This window comes from Eumetopias jubatus, unplaced genomic scaffold (genome assembly GCF_037043125.1).
Source record: "Eumetopias jubatus isolate StellerSeaLion01/CBP00866 unplaced genomic scaffold, mEumJub1_p1.0 scaffold_16, whole genome shotgun sequence".
NCBI lineage: Eukaryota > Metazoa > Chordata > Mammalia > Carnivora > Otariidae > Eumetopias > Eumetopias jubatus.
This window is the reverse complement of record NW_028274822.1, coordinates 47,212,465-47,227,740: the sequence shown is the minus strand read 5'-3', so window position 1 is coordinate 47,227,740 and position 15,276 is coordinate 47,212,465. Positions and strand designations below refer to the sequence as shown.

At 43.4% G+C, this 15,276-nt stretch overlaps 1 protein-coding gene across 4 annotated transcripts in view; it reads right to left on the bottom strand.

Annotated features, from left to right (window-relative positions):
- OSBPL1A (oxysterol binding protein like 1A) overlaps window positions 1–15,170 on the bottom strand; it is a 230,944-nt gene extending 215,774 nt beyond the window's left edge. For 2 of the 4 annotated variants that reach the window (XM_028098294.2, XM_088019584.1), the window contains exons 1-4: window positions 14,951–15,170; window positions 8,387–8,436; window positions 6,278–6,401; window positions 5,965–6,075 (exon numbers count right to left, since the gene is read on the bottom strand). The gene's annotated coding sequence lies outside the window, so the exon portion shown is untranslated. The remainder of the gene's footprint in view (window positions 1–5,964; window positions 6,076–6,277; window positions 6,402–8,386; window positions 8,437–14,950) is intronic. The other 2 variants (XM_088019586.1, XM_088019585.1) reach the window with 1 other exon arrangement.
- Between the last annotated feature and the right edge of the window lie 106 nt (window positions 15,171–15,276).

The window sequence follows — 15,276 nt, the reverse complement described above, 5'->3', positions numbered from 1 at the left end:
ACCACGTTCCCCCCACCACCCCCAACATGCTTACTGTTAGAAGTGCTTCTTGGGGCAAATGCCGCCTCCATACTGCTCACACCTGTTACGTTTAATTATACTTTCACAGGCCATTTTTCTAGAAATTTAAAGACAACTAGCATGAACTGCCTTGATTTTCTTTTCCAGGCTTACATTCATTCCCAGATGCTCCAGCCTGTCCTCACGTTCCAACTGGTCATGGCATTGTGATACACAGTTTGTACTTTTGTCTTTCAAAATCGAGTGCCTAGAATGAAGCAAGTCACGCCTGCTTCTGTGAAGCTAAAGAAAGTAGAGAAATCTTAGTTAAGTCCTAGTATGTGGCCTTTTTTTCCTCCCATCCTTAGTCTCTCTGCTCTCTACTGCCCTCTGTTGGTATCTAGTGTTTTCTCAACTAAAAGAGACTTGGAGAGAAAAGAGATTGCAGAAGGGAGCGGGGGCGAAGGAGGTACAGCAAAAATGTGATACATTTATACACAAATTCTTGGCCTCCTGAAGCTTACAATCTAATTTTGGAGGCGAAGTATACAATGAAAACTAACAAAAAAGACAAGCCACAGTAACACCCCCAAGGATTGGGAAGAGTAGATCAGTGAGGACTAGAATAGAGAAGACATTTGGAAGTGGTGGCTTTGACACTCAGCCTCAGCTTTAGATAGGAAATACCAGGAAGTGGGAAATGAGCACATTCTGCATAGATTTGAAAGATGCCGCAAGAAACGGAAAATTCAGGAGTTTCTCTTGGACAAGAGCTTAGGGCTAGAAGCGGACTTATGAATCACCCACAAATATCCATGACATGGCATGGGATTACCAGGGGAAAGAAAATTGGGATAATGACACGTAAAGACTTGCCAGAGCAGAGAATGTCATTCACATGGTGGATTAACTCACTCATTCATTAGTCAGTAAATAACACGTTAACTTAGTAAATGACATGATTTTGCAAGTAAATACATGCTCTGGGCTGAGAAAGAAAAGATGCCTCTGACAACAACCTTGCCGTTAAGAACTTACCAACCAAATCATGCAGATAAGACACTCCAAGACTTGTAAATCAGCAGGTACACCACGAGACGGAGAATAAGAATAGTAAGAAAAGTTTAGGTAAATGAGGAACAGGAGGAGGAAAGTTTTGTTTTCCTGCCAGGGCTATCAGGGAATGCTTTACAAAGAGATGGCTTTTTTTTTTTTTTTCAAAGAGATTGCTTTTGAAGTTAAGTCATTACGGTGGCTAGGATTTGAACTTGTGGACACGGGTTGGGAAAAGGCCTGTTAAGCAGATGAAATAGTCTGAGCAAAACTGGGGGGCGCGCATACAAGCCAGGTAGGGCCTTGCACGTGGGAGGCCATGCTGCAGGTGGGTGAGGCTAAACACGCACGGACTTCTCCGCTCTGCCTAACAGTCTCCTGTCGTCCACTGGCAGCTCTGAGCTGAAGCTGGAGGGACAGGGCGGGGAAGGAGCCTTGGAGATGCTCAAGTATGGGCGACAGGTGGATGGCTGAAAGCTCAGACGTGAGGCTTGGGCTAAAGATAACCACTTGAAGGCAGGCAGTTTGCAGGAGAAGGCCTAGGGAGCGAGAAGAACAGAGAATAAAAGGGGCCAGGGCTGAGCTTTGTGTCCGGCCCTTCCTCACATCCCTTACCCCACTTGCGCCCATGCACTCTCAACTCAACTCTCCTATGCTACCGAGGAGACCAAAGCCACTAGATGAGAACCCCCTAGACTTCTTACCGCCGAGGCAACAAGCTTACCTGCACCCACCCCCTTTCTTACGTTTCCTTTTCTGCTAACACATCTAAGGCCAGAGCCTGCGCCCGTGTTCGTGGCTCCTCTTCCCCTCCTCAGCACCGCATTCGGTCCGTTCCCTTTCTCCTGGAACTTCGTGTGCTCTTACAGTGCACCTGCTACACGGGGCTTCTCTAGCCTGTGCCATCTTTTGCAAACCGACCTGCCAGACAGTAGTACCCCATTTCTTTCTTTCCTCCTTCACAGTTAAAATTAAACTCCTTGACAGAGTGGTGTATACTGACGCTCTCCATTTCCTCTCACTCTCTACTCTCTGAACCCCAGCTGCTCTTCCCACTACTCCACTGAACAGGCCCCCACTGAGGGCACCAAAGGCCTCCTGATTGCAAAATCCAATGGATCCTTACTACTCCTAACTTTATTCCATCTTTGGCAGCATTTGACACCAGTAACCCTTTCCCTCCTCCTGAGAATGTCTCATCTCTCAGTATCCCCAAGCCCCTTATCCTTGGCCTTTCCCTTAAAGGTTGCAAGTCCTGTCCCAACTCTCCCTCTCCTCAGACCCCTCTTGGGCGAGATCCCTGTGTTCCCACGGCTTACTAACCTTCTGTATGCTCATGCTCAAACCTGTAACTGGTGTCCCAACATCACTCCCGAGCTTCTGACTCACACACCAATTCATCAAACTCAGTACAACTAAAAGGACAATTTCTCCTTCCCCACCCCCCGCCCTAAAGCCTGCTCCCCCCCTTATATTCACTCCTTCTCAGTTGGCACACACTTTTGTCTCTCTCCCGCCATTCTCCCCTTCCTAACTTTTCCTCTACCCCACCACACCCAACCCTAATCTATATACTTTGTAGTCAAAGATATTCCCAAATTTTAAATCTGATCAAATAATTCTTTTACTTGGAAATTCCACTCTGCCTTTTAATGGCTTTGGGGTATAGTCCAAACTCCTCAGCATCATAAAGCCCCACAATGTCCTGATTCATGTCTCATTATCACTGTGGTATCTTGCACTTCAGCAATTATGAACAACTTTCAGTTCCCTGTATTGACACAGTTTCTGACACTTTCAGACTTCGGCCCTTTTTTTTTTTTTTTTTTTTGTGCTTTGAACTCTCTTTCCCAGCTACCTCATCTTGCTGAGGCTTATTCTTCATGCAGCCTGAGCCTAGAAATCACTTCTCTCTAATGGCCTTTCCTGACTCCCTGTGACTGGTTATGTGCCCCTCCTATAGGCTTTCTCACTGTGTACTTACACCCCTGACAAGATTTATCACGCTGTGCTACTAAGGCCTCTTTATTTATCTATGTCTTTCATCAGACTAGAAGTATGCTGAAGGCAGGGAATGCCTTGTTTACCAATTTATTCCCTTTATCTGACACAGTGGATAGCACATATTAGGAAATTAATAAGTATTTGTTGAATCAATGAATGAACTGGACTCAAAAGTATGTCTAAGATGTTTTATCCAAGGTGGGAGGCAGTATAATGACATGGAATATACACAAAATTTAGAATCAGAACACAGGATTGAATCCCGGCCCTTTGCCACTTAACCAGGTGTCTGACCATGAACAATTTATGTACCTTCTCTGAATAGAGAGCCCATCAGATGCCAGGCACGGGACTAGCTGCTGGCAATGCAAGGATCAAGAAAAGCATAGTCACTGCCATCAAGAAAGCAAAGTCCAAAACATTGTGTGTTGGGGGGGGTGGAGGGGAAGAGCATTCCAAGTAGAGGGAGTAACACGTGACAGGCCTGCAGGTAAGCAATCCCGGGCCTCGCTGTGGGAAGTGAAAGTGGTTCCGTGAGGCTACATCTAAGGTGCTGACCACGCAGCTGGAGAGAGTCAGGATGAGGAGATGAGACTGGAGAGATAAATGGAAGCCACATCCTGAAGGTCCTTTACATGGTGTCATAGAGTTTGAGATTCATCCTCAAAACCATGGAGTTAAGGGACGCCTGGGTGGCTCAGACGGTTAAGCGTCTGCCTTCGGCTCAGGTCATGATCCCAGGGTCCTGGGACTGAGCCCTGGTTCCGGCTCCCTGCTCAGAGGGAAGCCTGCTTCTCTTTCTCCCTCTGCCTGCTGCTTCCCCTGCTTGTGCACTCTCCCTCTCTGTCAAAAATAAATACAATCTTTAAAAAGAAAACCAAACATGGAGTTAAAACCTAAAAGGAGAGTCTCAATATTAGATGTCTATCGCAGAAAGAGAGAAGTCTGGTGACAAGGTGGAGAAAGGGTTAATTACAAAAGAGTGATGGTTGAGGCAAGAATACCAGTTAGGAGGCTGTGGCTGTGGTCCAGTCAAGAGATCAGAGTGGCCTGAACTTTGGGAAGAACTTTGAGGATGGAGAAAAGAAGCAGTGAACTGATAGAGGGGAGATTTAGGTGACAGAACAGGAAGAGCAGGGTGACTGACTGCATGGGACAGGGGAGGGACAAGGAAGAGTGCAGACAGCATGTGTCTGAAACAGGCAGTTGGCACACAGAGGCACCCTTACTGAGACAGGCAGTGCAGAAGATGGGAAGGCTTTGGAACAGAGGACCGGCACGATCCAAGTGATGCTGTCAGGGCAGAGTTCTGTGGGGTGGAGGAAGCATCTGGAGTCAGGAAGACATGCTGAGAAGTTTCTGCCGTAGTCTGGGGTGAGATGAGAGGGCCTGAACTAAGGTGAGCAGTGGGGGTAGGCGGGTAGGGGGTGTCACAACAGGCAGGGCTTGGCAGTTACAATGCACACCCCTGCAGCACCTTACGCCAAGCAGAGAAGGGTGCAGAAGGGACTGGGCACATGAATGGACAGTCCAGAGCAATCAGTCTGGGATTTGGAGCCCAGGAAAGAAAAAACACAGGTGGGTAGAGCGATATAAACTGCATGAGGGGAACTGATCTGATGGTCTCTGAAAGCCAAGCTCAAGAACTGAGACTTGCTTCAGTAGGAAAAGATAAAACTTTAAAATATTCCTGAACAAAGTAGTATTTAAGGAATAACAGCAGATCTAGAACGTGGAAAGGTGAAAACAGGACTTGAGTGAAGAAAGAAAGGATGGAGACTGTCTTGTGGTGATCGTTCAAATATAATCCTCTAAGAAAGTGGATATGACAGAGGAAGGACTCAACATGCTTGACTCCTTTACTGTGAGGTGTAAAGGAGAGGAAGCAACTGACTACAGTCATGGCACAGAACACATTTTCATTTACTTGTTTACACGTTCACCTCATCAGACTATGGGCTTCTTGAAATCGGAAACCATGTCTTATTTATTTTTCCATCTTTATATAGCCCAGATGAAGGCACAGACCCAGGCTCACCAAATATTCTGAAATGACCAACTCAATGAATAAATAGCATGGAAGGGCAGGGTGCAGTAGTCCCCCCTTATCTGTAGGGGGTCCATTCCAAGACCCCCAGTGGATGCCTGAAACCACAGATAGCACCCAACCCTACTATACTATGTTTTTTCCTGTATGTGCATATCCATGATAAAGTTTAATTTATAGGGGCGCCTGGGTGGCTCAGTTGTTAAGCCTCTGCCTTGGGCTCGGCTCGCGATCCCAGGGTCCTGGGATCGAGTGCCCCGCATTGAGCGACCTGCATCAGGCTCCCTCCTTAGCGGGAAGCCTGACCCACTCCCCCTGCTTGTGTTCCCTCTCTTGTTGTCTCTCTCTGTCAAATAAATAAATAAAATCTTTAAAAAAAAGTTTAATTTATAAATTTGGCACACAAAGAGATGAATGACAATAACTAATAATAAGATAGAATAATTATAATATACTGTAATAAAAGTTATGTGCATGTGGCCTCTCTTTCTCAAAATATATTACTGCATTGTACTTACTCTTCTTTTTGTGATGATGTAACATGATAAAATGCCTACATGATGAGGGGAAGTGAGGTGACTGATGTAGGCCCTGTGACCTAGCATTAAGCTATTGAAGTACTGACCTTCTGAGGATATGTCAGAAGGAGGATCATCAGCTTCTGCACTGCGGCTGACCACGGATAAATGAATCAGTGGAAAGTGAAAGTGCGGATAATGGGGACTACTGTATATATGAAAACAAGGTAGTTTGGGGAAGGTTTTGAGTTCGGCTGTGAAATTTTGAGTTTAAGATGACATCTAAAGTATTCACTTATACAAGTTATAAATAATATAAATAAATGTCTTACAGATACTTACAGAAAGAGGACATGCTCAGAAGCTCAACTGAGAGAAGAAACCTGAGGGGAGGCACATTAGGGAGTCATCAGTGTGCTTCATTCCCTTCAGCCCCCTACCACCATCTGGCATCTGAAACAAACAATACTGAAGCCTCAGTGCAATGTGGTCAGGATGGAGTTCTGCTCTGAACCGTCATTCAGAGACCCACGTTGCTTCCATTGTGAACACCACCACTGTCCATACATGGACTCCAGAGTCACTGGAGCAAGAGACAGAGGGTACTGGAGGTTTTATGGATGGGACTGGAAGTGGTTTATACCACTCTACCCACCTGCTTATGTTCTCTCCTTGGCTCCAAACCCCAGACTGACTGCGGTTCTGGACTGTCCGTTTGCCCTCTCAGTCCATTCTCTGCCCTCCTCCACTCTGCTCTGTGTACTGGGAGGATGGCAGTGCTGGGAAGAAGAGAGGGAATGGGTATATAAATGAGTAGTTAACAGAGGAAATTGGCTTGGCATTGTACAAATATCATGTCAATGGAGCTACACAGTGGTGATAAGAATCACTTTAGACAACCAGTGTAGGTCACGGGAGATGGGAGAGAGGAAAAACTGGTTTCCCAAATACATTTAGAAAAAGTAGGTAAGAGGTTGAGAGTTTTGCTCCAAACACACAGCAGAGTTTTGTTGAGATTTGAGATGGGAGTGTCTCAGGCAAGAACTGAGTCTTACTAATACTCATATCTCCAGGAACCATAATGAACCTTCCACACAGCAAGCAGCAAAAAATACTGACTATGGTGGAGAATGAAACTTCATACTGTTCTCTGTATGGAACATTGCAGGGATGTTTACTAGAAGTGTTTATTAATTATACAGCTCTTTAAACTCTATGATAAGAATAAGATATGATAGCAACATATTATAACATAACCTATAATACAAATAATATTTTTGAATGTTTACTATATGCCAGGCAATACCCTAAGCTCTTTACATAGATTAGATCATTTAATTTTCATAATACTCCTATGAAATAGATACAATCATCATCATCCCCATTTACGGACAAGGAAACTGAGGCAAAAGGAAACTGAGGCAAAGAGCAGTTAAGTCACACAGCTAAGTCACTGGCAAAGTCAGTATTTGTACCTAAACAGGCTGGCTCTGGAGTCCTTCCAAAGTACATGAAAAAAGTGCACCTATTGCAGCTTAAGTATATATCAGCTTCACAAGATATGCTAAACATGGCCTGACTAATGCTAATAATTTTGAATTTCTTCAGCACAAATTAGGATAATCCAGTGTGCCACACATAGGTGGAAAAGGCGCAGTTATATAATTTCCTTTATTCTTTCTTAGCCTTCTTGGAAATGAATCACATAATGCTTTGTATACAGCACAAAATAAGCATTTAATATTTATTGAATTCAACCAAACTAGCAAGTTTTCAGTAGCTGTGTAAGAAAAAGTATCAGAAGGCATTAAGAACAAACAAGCAAACAGTGGTAGTAAAATATGCAAATAGTAGATATAAACATAAATCATCATTATTGTCTCCTAGATACAAATTTTGGCTAGCTTTGGGAAAATGATTCAATGAATATTTTTAAGACTACTGTTTTAAAATGGTCACTAATAGCCTTTAAGTCTTTAACTGCAGTAGAGAACATATTTACCTGGAATACTTTCTTTGAAAGCTTCAGAGTGATTTCCAAATCTACCATGGTATTTTAATGAGCCTAAAAGGCCTATATTCATTGACATTCTTTTCATATGTATGGGAAGCTTGGGCCTGGACATTAAAACAAAAGTTCTGGGAAGATACTTGATGATGGCGCCTGCATAAAGGTTGAAAGACCTTGTTTTTTTAGGTTCCATTTCCTGAAGGTAATAACAATCCAAACTGGCAAGGACTAGAATATCTTTTATACCTACCTGGACAGATAGAATCAGATTTGACTGTTTTACAATCTCACGGGATTCTTTAGTTAGAATTCAAAAGGGCATTCATTCTGGAATGAGTAGTTTCCCAGCCTCCCAGATCAGGCATCCTAGTGGGGGGTGAGCTGGCACCCGCAGAGGTGACTTGAAATGGCTGAGGCATCGGGCATATGGACTGCCTCACCTCCCTTTGTGAACCGCTCTCCCCACCTCTGTATGAGCCTTTTCCCCAAGCACCTAATTTATGCATCCATTAGACTAATATTTACTGAATATATACCATACGCTGGCTGGGGGCTGCTTTTGACATTGGAGACACGTGATGAATGAGAAGATGATGCCATGCCCTCGCAGAGCTTATGTACGTACATACATATATAAAGATAGGTCACACACACAATAAAAATATGTTAAGTTCTATGATTGTTTGGTACGGATTCATACAGTGAAGAAAATTACACAGGATAATGGGCTAAAATGGGAAAGAAAAAGCTCACCTGTTTGCTGGGAGCTGGTCTGGCACTCAGAGCTAGATGGTGGTGTTCCCCTATGGAATGTAACAATTTCATGGCACATTAACATAAGATTAGCTCACTCTGTCCTCGTGATGAGACAACAACAACAACACTACTCTATAATCACGTCTAAGCATAGACAAAACCAAGTACACCGGGCAAACCACTACCATGACCTCTCCCAGCTACCACGAGTGAGTGCGGCAACTTCAGCCCCACTCTACTCCTCCTGCCACCAAGATAAATTCATAAAGTTACCTGATCACAGAATGACTCCCATTTCCTAACAGCTCCCAATCAGAGTAAATCCCGCTTCCTTGAATGCAAGCCCAAGCCCTTAAAGCCCCATTATGGACTTTCTTACTGAGAATGTCCCATGTTTTGCCACGATTGCTTGCTGGCAGGAGCATCTAAAAGCCCAGCTTTGTTGGATTACAGTGTGTTCCTGGTGGTCTTTGATTAATGGGCATCAACAAGAGGGAGAGGGAAAAATTCTTTAGTTAGGATGGTCGGGAAAGTTTCTGATGAAGTGATGTCGTTGTACCGAGAACTAAAAGGTAAGGGGATAGATAGTCATTTGAAGATTGGGGGAATAATATTCCCATCACAGGAAAAAAACAGATAACTTGCATTTTTAAACATTTTTAATTTTCAAGTACATCATCTCCTTTGAACACTGATTTTGGGATGGGTGAGCTAATCCTGTTCTCATTTTCTACTTCTAATCAAGAAAAGTTTTTTAGAGGAAAAGAAATCTGAGGTGTCATGCACAGAGATAAGGAAGTAGAATGGGGAGACAGCGTGAGCCAAGTTAGCGTCAGCGTGCACAATGCTGAAGAAGTCTTCACCCTGGGCTTACTCTTGTTCCCACCTGGGACCCTGTGCTCTGTGGGCTATAACAGAATCCTTCCTAAGGTTTTAACAAGCAGTTAACAATAGAACTGGTAGCCACGCCTCCTAGAAATATATTCATTAAGAAGAGTCTTCTTGAAAAGAAAATACTCAAAAAGTCAGAGTTAATATTTTTGGCAAGTGGGAACCAAGGTCCTTCGTAATACTGGAACAGAAGTAGGTATAATGGTGACTTTGAACTGCTATCACCAGGAGGACATGAGATATAATATGCTAAGTGGGGGTAGTGCTTATTAAAGAGTGGTGTAGTAATGCTACTGCTCCAACATTTTAGGGAGTTGGGAGGGAGAAGTAAGGAGGGATTCCTTAGTCAAATTCTTTGTGAAAAGCTGAATACTATTGTCCTCTCCTAGAGATTTATATTGTACATTAGAATATAAAGGGCTCTGAAAAATCTAACATAAAATTAGCAGATGAAGTGTGTTTAGCCCAGTGATGATAAACCTGATTGACCATATAACACCCTCTCTCCTTGACCACTTGATACTGAGGGATTAATTTCCGAGGCATACACATTTGTACATGTTGTTACTGCCTTAGGGTTGTTGAAGTGGTTGCACATCTTGTCAGGAGATGGGGCTTCCTATTTCAGAAATGGGAGTGCTGACTGGATTGGTGCTGATAGGATCCTTCCAGCACAGTTCCACTGTGGATGAACTCCAGCATTGCACATTACACATCACCCTTGTATTCCCTTCAAATATCCTGAAATCAAGAAATGCCTGGCACCACTATTTCTTGGTGACTGTTTGCACCATTGCCAGCTAATCTTACCAGGCTGCAGTGTTACTTATGGTGACATTATAATATTCAAGGATTTCCTCCCTTCCCCAATTGCTCGCTAATCTTGACTCTGCTTCCTTGACTATTTCTTTGACAAAACTTCTCTGTGTCACTTACATTTTAATATCCAGCATGTTAATCTTCCTTTGTACTTTTATCGCTTTTCTTGGCCATATTTGGTCAAACTGTTGGCAGAACACAAATAAATGGCACACAGAGAACCTATAACCTCAGCATTTATTGGCCTGTAGTCTGCCACACTGGCTTTCAATTGCTGGGAGCATAAGATAAGCACAGAGAATAAGGGAGAGATTCATTATTAATAGTGTGCCAAGGTGGTTTGTGTTTTGTTTCTTAAATATTTTAAGGACATATTTTCCTAAGAAAAAATGTTCAGAAACAGATATTACTATAGGTCATTACTACATGGGCAGAATTCATCTGTGCTAAAGCACCTTGTGCTGGTCTGGGTCCTGGTGAGGCAGACCCCAAAATGAGGTGGAATGTGCAGGAAATTTATTGGGAGGAATACCTGTGAGAGAAAATAGGGAGCCTGAAGAGGCTCAGAGAGCCATTAAACTGATACAAATCTGACCCTAAGTGAATGGGGAAACGGAAGGGAGGACAGAGGAAAGTCGTGTGGCAATAATTCTATGGAAAGTTCAGCAAGGCGTTGGGGGGTGGGGAAGCCCGGAGCCCAAGTTCCCCATCAGAGGACTCTTGTCTCCTAAGAATGGGCCGGTTTGAGTGACTCTGCCTTGCGCTTTGCTAAAAGCAGCCCATGGGAAGCACAGCCTCAGTGCCAATGGAGTAATGGATCTCAGAGCACAGTAGCTGAGGCCTTCAGTCAATTACTCTCCCTGATCTCCAAGATCTAAGAGGCACTTTCTCATGGTTGTCACACAAGAGTCTCAAAATGTAATGTACATACAAATCACCCCAAGGCATCTTACTAAAATGCAGATTCAGTAGGTCTGGGTGGGACCTAAGTTTCTGTACTTCTAACAAGCTCTCAGAAAATATGATGCTGTTGGTAACAGACCTCACTTTGAGTAGCAAGGTCCTAGAGAATGTTTGCAAGAGCCCTATACAAACCATCTAAGTATGTTTATGAATAACCCTTCACAGGCCTAATTCCTCACCCAATGTGGCAGCCATCTCTGTTGTAGTCAGATGTATACACTTCCAGGTTAGGTTTTTTTTTTCCCCCACTTACATAACTCACTCTTCTTGCCTCTAGTATCACAGCTGTCCATCTCATCTTGTCACCCTGCTTGTAAAACCTGCTAAGGATCATCTCTATATCACCTCTGTATCTATATGCTTTCATTTTTGGTACCAAGGGAGGGCTTTGACCCTTTGTGACCTCACTAACATCTTTTCTCCCCCCCAGTTATATGATTCAGTTTATGTTTCTTAATCTTAAGCAAAAAATTTCAAGCAAATTTCTCCTGCCAACCTTATTGCACTTTAAAGTCCATCCTACATAGAAGCTCTGGTGCAGCCGGTCACCCCATCTCTTCTATGAGAGTCCTGTGGGATCTGGTCACATGCATCTCCTTTAGGTGACCTGAAGCCTTCTGCAGTTTTCACTCTAATACCATGTACCTGTCCACCTATTGCTAAACACATCTGTTCTCTTCCTTCATTCTACTCACTGAACTCGCTATAACTTAATTCTATACACAGTGTTTATTGTGTAAAATAGCAGTTCTCACGCTTTTTTATTTTTTAAGCCATGGAATTCTTTCATCAAAGAACTTAAATTATCTTGGTCTCAGTGGAAAAGTGGAATACAGGGAGGTCACCAGGAACATACCTTGTGTGTTAAGGTGCCGAAGCGTTATCATGAAAGCTTTGGGGAACAAACGAAGGATTTTGAGGAAGAAAAAGATATGATCAGACTCTAACATTGTGAATGAATACTCTGGCAGACGTGATGAGGATAACTTGAAGAGGGTCCAGATGGAATCAGAAAGACAAAGAAGGAGGGATGTAGAATATTAAGGGATATAGGAATCAGGATCATCAGAATTTGCTGTTTGGGTGTGAAGGAAGTGAAAGAGAGGGAAGAGAGCATGTCTCCCAGATCTTATGCTGGGGCAATTACTGATGCAGGGGTGCAGGGGTTGCCAATTCCTGAACTGGGGAAGATAGGAAGGGGAAGAGGTTTAGGGAGAAAGATACTGAGTTCAGTTTTGAACATACTGAGTTGGAGGGAGACATCCAGTAACCAACAATCTCGGTAAATTGATGTGGAAATAAGAATCTGGCTTAGAGACTGCTCTTGTATCCAAGTCTGTGTTACTGTTTGCAGACAATTCTCAACCTCTGCTTAGGCAACTGCTCAAAGTTCATATGAAGTAAAATCTTTTCAACTGAACTGTCTATAAAGTTTTGCTTTATCCAATGTGTTGTACAAAATGTAGGTTGTGTGCTACACTTGTTACTTCAGTATTCTCTTCTTCTCTTCCAAAGTGCTCTTTGCATATCTAAGTTTGGGGTTCTCTGTATTGGACACACGCTTAAACATTCAGAGAGATAGGGAGGGTTTTGACTATTTCTTCTGGCAGAAAGAATAATTTCTGATCAGAATCTGAGCTCAAAAGAAAAATTAAAGGCTCTAGCTAAGAAGAAATAGGAATTACAGTTGACCCTTGAATATGGGGGTTAGGGACACTGAGCCCCTGCAGCCGAAAATCTAGGTTTAACTTTTGACTCGACTCCCCCAAAACTTAACTACTAATAGCCTACTGTTGACTGGAAGCCCTACTCTAAACATAAACAGTCTATTAATATATATTTTGTATATGCATTATATATCATATCCTTACAATAAAGTAAGCTAGACAAAATATTAAGAAAATCATGAGAAAAAAACATTTGCATTACTGTACTGTATCAAGAAAAGCCGGTGTGTAAGTGGACCCCTGCAGTTCAAACCTGTGTTGTTCAAGGGCCAACTGTTGTAGAAAATCATGGGTGTAATCTGTAAAAGGCAAATAAACTGGGTTTCTGTGATATTTGGTGAGAAAGGAGGTACTATGTATAATAAACTGGATACAGTGTGCTTTGTTTAAAAGGTTAAGTTGTGCTGTGTGTTGTTTTCGGTTCTATTTTTACAGTTTTCAAATTTGGGCTTAAAGTCTTTGAGGGGCCACTGGGAGGGAGGGAGGGAGGGTTGCTGGGTAATTGGGACTTCAGGCTCATCACCACTATTTCAGCCACAACAACCTAACTTGTTTTACATAAGCTTTCATTGAAGAAAGGATTCTATGGCCTTTTTTTTAAACTGTAAAAACCACTATTTTATGCAAAAGAAACTGTAAGAAATATGAAGAGGTCAATAAAGGAAGAGTTCAGAGCAAAGGAAGAAAGCTGTTTAACAATAGATGGACATCTAGGTAGCTGCTGTTTCAGGCAACCTGGAAATGCATGGTGGCCAAACCCCTCCATACTTCCAGGCAAATTCCTCACCTAGTAGAGAAATACCATGATAGACTGGCTGCACCACGGACTTTGGGGCCCAACTTGATTGGAAGGAGGGATTTGAAACTGTTTTAGCTCAAGATGAAGAAAAATACACCGTCCAAACCAAATTGGAGGAAATGTGATTAACATCACAGAGGGCTAAAGCCCTCTAAAGCCCTCCATGCCCTCTCTTGGAACCAAAATGATGCCCATGTGCAGATTTATGGAGACAATCAGAAAGGTGTTATGCAAGCTATGCGACTGGAGGAGGTTAACCACTCTGATGTCAGAGACAATGAACTTCATGGACTTCCTTAAATGGGCCACAATTTTTCTGCCAATATTTTTCTCACCATCTGGAACAACCATCCTCCCCTTCTTCAATTAACTAACATGTACCTGTTCTTTTATAACTCAGTTCAAGCATTCTCTGGAACAAGATGCCCAGTAAAATTTGGATGGACAGCCTTTCTTTGTGCTAACACAACAGGACACAATTCTAGTTCATTATAATCTTGATTTACTTTTGTTGCTCCACATCTTAGCTCCTTCAAGGCAATGCATGATGTCTGAAAATGCATCTTCAAAGCTTAGCACAAAAACCTAATATATGTCTGTTGAATTAATAAATCCCCTCAAAGTAATTTGGGCAGAATTCTTTACAGGTATTTAAACAGTGCACCCTTGGGGTGCCTGGGTGGCTCAGTCGGTTAAGCGTCTGCCTTCAGCTCAGGTCATGATCCCAGGATCCCAGGAGCCTGGCATCCGGCTCTCTGCTCAGCCTGAAGCTTGCTTCTCCCTCTCTCACTCCCCCTGCTTGTGTTCCCTCTCTCATTGTGTCTGTCAAATAAATAAAATCTTAAAAAAAAAAAACAAAACAACAGTGCACCCTCAAGTGCACTGTAAGTTTTATAGGGGAATTAAAATATGACCATGATTAAGGAAGACAAAAGAGAGGAAAGATGTATATTTTCAGTTTCTGTTTGTGTGTGTGAAGAAAGTGAGGCACGAAGAGATTAAATGACTTAAGGCATCCATATAATTCACAACCAGTGTACTGGAATGTATGTGTTAGGGGGTCGAGTGAAGAGTAACTGTCGCGAACTGATTCAAATTTTCTGGATAATGAAACAATGACCCAAAGTTGCTTTCAGGCAAAATGTCCAAGAACGCTAAACAAACAAACAAAACACACCCCCCTCCGCAAAACCCCAAAAGCTATCGCAATACGACAGTGAGTGGGTTAAGTTTTCCCGCATGCTTTCAAAATGCTTCCTGCTCTCTTGGTTTTGGTAAATCAAACCCATTCTTGCCCAGATTTCACAAAATCCCTTAAAACACGTTTTTAAAAACCCAAAAAACAAAACAAAAAAACCCTGCCTTGAAATGCAAAGACGAGTCTGGGCTGTGGACTGCGGTCGAGCTCTTCCCCGGGACGTGGCTGTAAACCCGAGTCCCCCAACGTCTCCCGAGGGCTCCGGGGGTACCGCGGCCGCAGTGGGCGAGCTGGAGCCCCCAGCCCCGGAGTTTCCAGGACACGCAGCCCAGGAGGCCTCCTGCCGCCTCTCTCGCGGGACGGCTTCCCCGGGCGCCGCCAAGGGGCGGGCAGAGTGCCGGCGCGAGACCAGGGCGGGGAGCCCCGGGTGCCTAGAGCCCCTCTCATCACCTGGCCCACAGCCCGGAAGCAGATGCGGGTGGCACGGCGC